Raw genomic sequence first — 6,000 nt, forward strand, 5'->3', positions numbered from 1 at the left:
AGTGTTTGTTATACTATCATTATCATTTAGCTTATACTAAAAAAGGCGTGTTATGCTATTCTCCAGTCGTAGCATATCACGCTGATATTCTAGAAAGCTCTATCACATTCTGATTGGATGGAAACTATATGGCTCCTTTAGGGCCTTTGCAGGCCCAATCGTATATCTCGGAAACCAACCCTTACAAAATCACAAAAACAACTGATCAATGAAGACAGTCATTTTCTCTATTGAAATGATGCTTCTACCTACAAACATCATTGAATCGAAAATGTACAGGATCATTTAAAACATCAATGAACATATAATATCATTATAGGAAATCAAAACCCATGTTATCCGGTTTATCTCTTATGTAATAGATTAAACTTGTTAGTTATCATTGTGAGTTCTTAAGTAAGCAATATGAAATTATCAGTGTTTAGCTGTAGATATAATGAACTGTCTAAGAGTTTGAACTGAGCGTTCCTTGAATTTCCTAGAAGTTAGACACTGACACTGCTGGATGCCAGCCAACGCAAGAGTCTAGAGGTTGGGCGTTCTCGCGCGAAACCATAGGTCCTGAGTTCGAATCCCATCCACGAAATAGCTCATTACCTTGATATTGCATCAAGTCACAAGCTTTATATGTAAAGATGGATAGTGGCTAGTAATGGAATTTTATTTGTGATTCGTCAGCTGAATATACTTGCATTTCTGAGTTGATGGTCATTCCGGAGCTCGAACCCCTTCCACCTCACCCAAAAAAAGAAGAGGATTATTTGACCTCAGAAGGGGTTTTGTGAAGATTGTAGTAATTTCACCAGTTGAGATCATGAGTCAATTAAAGCTAGACCAGCATCGAAAACCTGGAAGTACTTGACGGCCGCTTCGTCCTATTGTGGGACTCCTCAGCAGTATGCATTCACGAACCCGCCTCGCAGGATTCGAACCCAGGACCTATCAGTCACGCGTCAGGCTTCCAGGTTTTCCATGGTGGTCAATTGACTAATTATCTCAATTGTTGAGATTATTTAACCATTAGATCAAGTACAAAACATAATTTCATGTTTGTTTCGGTTAGTAATTTTCACCTAAATTTTTCACATATATACCTATTTTTTAGGAAAATAATGTTTAAAAATGATTGATTTTATATAGTTAACATCGTTTACTAATGAGACTATCAATTTCCATTTGATTTATTAACTACTAACTATATAAATGAGTAGTATATATACATATATGTAACAAAATTAATGACTCCCATAGGTAAATAAAGCAAAAACCTCTTCTTTTTTTCGTATTAACAGTTAGATGATAGTTATGTAATGAATGTTTTGAGTGTAATTAGTCGTTTAGTATTCAATTTTATAAATAAGCTCCAATTAACTCATGACCTCAAATATGGGGATTACTATAATATCCACAAAAAAGAAACCATTCTCTGATTATAATCATCATATGTTCAGTAGTGACTGTTTTCACGATGGATTTCTTGGAGTTCTAGTGAGAAGTCGTGACCAGTGGTGCTCAACAGGGTTCTGTTGTGAGATAGTAACACCTTGGTGACAATGATGGACAGTGGGAAAAACATCGTGGATTGGTTGAAGTTAAACATTAACATCTTTGGATGCTGACTGGTTTAGAATTTAAGTGCTCGCGCACGAAACTGATAAGTCCTGGTTTCGAATCTCGTGAGGTAGGATCACTGAACGATCGTTTCGTCCCAGTATATGACTCCTCATCAGAAAAAAATAATAAATAAATATTTATGATTATTTACATTCTAAATCATTGAAATATAGACTGAATGGAAGAGAATGAAAGACAAAGAGAGAGGGGAGGAAAGCTCAGCAAGAACCAATTCGATTTTTCTATTACAATAACAACAACAACCGATTTCCGGTTGGACCTGGTTTGGTTATTCCTCTTTCTATAAACTAGTCAATTGCATAGATAGATAGATAGATATATCAATTAGTGTATGTTATGGATAATTGACCAAAGGAAATGAATCGTTTCATTGCGTGATCATCTTAATTTCTCTTTCAATAATTGTCATCTCAATTCACTTTTATTCACATAATACAAAAATAAAATAGGAATTCAAATATGTTTTCATTTATCCCTTTCATTAAGATCATGAATCGATCGATGTTAGACCACTATTGAAAACTTGGAAGCATTTAACGACTATTTCGTCCTAGTATGAGACTCTTAAGAAATGTACATCTAATATTCCACATACGGGATTCTAAATCAGGAACATCGGTTTCGTGAACGAATCCTTAACCTCTAGACAACTGAGCTAAGTGGTATTCAATGATGTTGATGTTTAACTGTATTCAAGCCTATTCTTTCATTGTGATGGAAATGTTAACTGACTAGTGTATTCAATTTTGAATGTCTTGATAAATTGTTTGTTCGAAGTCATCCTGACTTTGTCAATCAACTAATTATATTTAGATTCATTATTCAGTCGTACAAACTTGGATTATTTTTATGGTTGGTGTTTTTTTAGCGAGATAGTTTTCAACGGGGTGGAACCGGTAACCTCATGTCCAACCCTCCTCCTTTATCCAGGCTTTGGACTGGCAGTAGCCTCAGGAGAGCTCCAGACTGAATAACAAAATAACACTGGCGTCGAGTTTTCCTATTTGAACAGGCATGTCATAGTTTAAACTGAAAAAAATTGTGATTTGAGGATAGATTGTTAGGATGAATATGCTCTCACTTATATTCACTTGGTATTGTTTACTTATATCTTCCCATCGTTATTTAGGACTGTAATTGATCAGTCTCTCTTATTAGCATATGTGCATACTATGTGTATTGCCTCGATATTGTCCTAATTCACAAGCATTCTAAGCAAAGATGGATAGTGGCTAGTATTGGAATCCAGGACACACGTTTCGTCCTATTTTAGACTCATCAGCTGGATGTAGTTGCATCCTAGAACTGATATTCACTCTGGAACTCGAACCCAGTACTATTCGCTTACAAGCGCTATAGTGTTATCCACTGAGTTACTGAATCCTGATAGTCACCAAGTAGATAGCTAAGTAGATAAGGTGATGACAATTGAAACGAATGGTACTGGGTTTGAGTCCTGGGGTGAACATCAACTTTGAGATATGTCCTGGATTACACTACTAACCACTATCCATCTTGACTTTCATCAATCTTTCAACGTAAATTTTAACTACTCATTAGTAGTAGTATGTTATCTAATGAAAATATTGTGAATGAAAGGATATAATAGGTATACTATTGCGTTTAGATTCTTTTCATTTTCAAGTAATTGATTACTTTGTTAAATTACTGCTTCACATCAGAAATAATCATTTGCATCAAGTTCTTAAAGTATGATTCTTCATGTACGAACTAGATCTAACCGGTAGCCTAGTACTCTACACCTACAAAGTTACTGCTTTACACAACTAAAGAATGAGGTTAGATACTTGAGGAAAACTGAATATAATATAATATATATAAATAAGAAACAGGTAAGTTGGTGGTTGAAGGTAGTCAACAGGAAAACCTGGACAAAACTTTTGTACTATTCGGAACTTGTCAGTAAACTGTACCTGATACACATAACACTGATCACATCCCAGTGATCAATCAGTTGCAAATACAGATCAGTCCTACATGAGATATAAATGGATAAATGGCTAACAAAGTTGCTGAATCCTATTCGAATACATTTATGTAAGTATTCTCTGAGGGATTCTTTTGAATTGGTCAATCATTTAGGTGATATTAAGGTGAGACTATAATTTATGGACGAACCAATCAGGTATAAGATAACAAGTCTTGGATTTTGGCGCGAAGTTCATTCATCCATTTGGATAAATAGTGTTTTGGCATTATAGCTGATTTCAGTTCGTGATTAAAACCCTAAATGTAATTCCTAAACTTAACCATCAATTGTAAATCATAATTCTAATTTCTCATATTGGTTTATAACCCTCATTTAGTCCTACTTATTATATAAACACTCAAGATCACTTTGGCGTCGTTCAAAGGTCGTCTGTAAATTATACTGTCACTGACTATTGATATATTATGTGACTACATATCCTTAAACAATCTTAATTTACTTGTTCCTTTAAAATCCTTAAAGATTTACTACTATTATGTACTGACAATGTTCGGTTAACTTTTGAAGGTGATTACTTTCGGCAGATCGATGGAGTTGTTATGGGTAGTCTTTTAGGGTCATTATTAACAAAAGTGTTCATGGCATATGTTAAAAATCTAGCTATAGACCTAATCGATAACATATCACTTTATAAGAGATATGTGAACGATATCTTAGTTATCTGTGAAACAAAGGAGGATATGAATTGTTTATTGTGAATAAACTTAACACTCTGCGAACAAGAGAAGAATGATTAGCTTGCATTCCTAGATATACTTCGAGGTAGATGAGGTGATGCCTCAATGAAACGATCCATTTTTATAAAACCGACATGGACAGGCCAATAACTTAGTTATTATATTTATTGCCCTGTGCAATACAAACACGGTTTGATAAGGAGCCTAATTAACAGGTTGAATTTAAACATTAACACCGTTGGATGCCGGCTGGCTTAGTGATTAAGCGCTCGTGCGAGACTGATAGGTGCTGGGTCCGAATCTCGTGGGAGGCACGATCGTGGATGCGCACTGCCGAGGAGTCCCATACTAAGACGAAACTGCCGTCCAATGCTTCCAGGTTTTCCATGGTGGTCTAGCTTGAATTGACTCACGATTTCAACTATTGAAGCTTGATTGTCTTTGCACAAATGACGCTATTGATGACGCTGTTAGGTTATTAAACAAAATATTAATGGGAAATGAATAACCTCTTAAATTCATAAATAGATAGAAAGTTCATGGAACATTGAGACCTACTGTAGCTTTGGTAAGAAGAAAAGCCTGTCTACATCACCTTTCCACTTAGAGGTGATTTATTAAAACAAAGGCTTAAATCAGTCATTAACAAGACGTGTTACTCAGGAAAGGTCATTATGGACGAAAGAAAATGGTCAATGCTTTGTCGCCACATCCCACTATGTTTAACAAATCCAATATGTGTGTGGTCACACATACATATGGGACAGTATTTATGACCTCAAAATTAGGGTATGTGAACATGTACTGAAATGACTGGAGAAACAAATAGAATAGAACGACCCAATAAGAGTAGAGGATAAACATCCATCATCCTCTATTGCCAAAAAAACAGGTCATAAAATTGATCATTTGTGGTGTTGCACAAAAGTGTTAAAGGGTGTATAATAAGGTTTATTAAAGCCTAAGCCATACGAAAATTCAACCCCCCCGCTTTTTATATTCAAAAACAGTTTGTTCTCACCTCATAAACCCGCCCTTGTAATATTAGCTGATGAGGTGTCACTTTTTTTTTCTTTATTAACCTGGTCTCCTCTTATCCTCCATTTCTAGTCTAGTTGGCCTCATTTAGATATTGATTTCTACACCTATTTCAATCAGGATGAAATCACATCCATGGAAAATACCCAGAATTATAACAAATTACATGCCACTTATCATATTCAGCATAGTTCATATTAATATGATACATGAACATCCTCTATTAAACAAACACAGCAATCTGAGTTCGCCTTTTCATCCTGTCATATTACTGATAATCTTTGTTGGAGGATCCATCTAGTGCAGTTCGAAAAACCTCATCCCAAACCAATGGTGCACATGGGCTACAGGATCCTGAAGGGAAAAATGACATATGAATCTATTGTTGGTCACCGGCTACCATGAGACTATATCTGACGATACTCCACTGCCTTGTGGATCAAATCTTTAGGTCGAAAGCTCTGCGTGTGACCCCGTAAGAAAACCACCTGTTTTGATCTGGGCACCCGGGCAGTATCACATACCACACATAAATCAAGTGACTTGTGTTGCGTATATGTATTCAATGCCTCTTTGTGCCAGTATTAATGTGTTCCAATGAATAACTATAAATATATTACACTGAGTAATCGACATTAT

The sequence above is a fragment of the Schistosoma haematobium genome, chromosome 2 (genome assembly GCF_000699445.3).
Source record: "Schistosoma haematobium chromosome 2, whole genome shotgun sequence".
NCBI classification, from domain to species: Eukaryota; Metazoa; Platyhelminthes; class Trematoda; order Strigeidida; family Schistosomatidae; genus Schistosoma; species Schistosoma haematobium.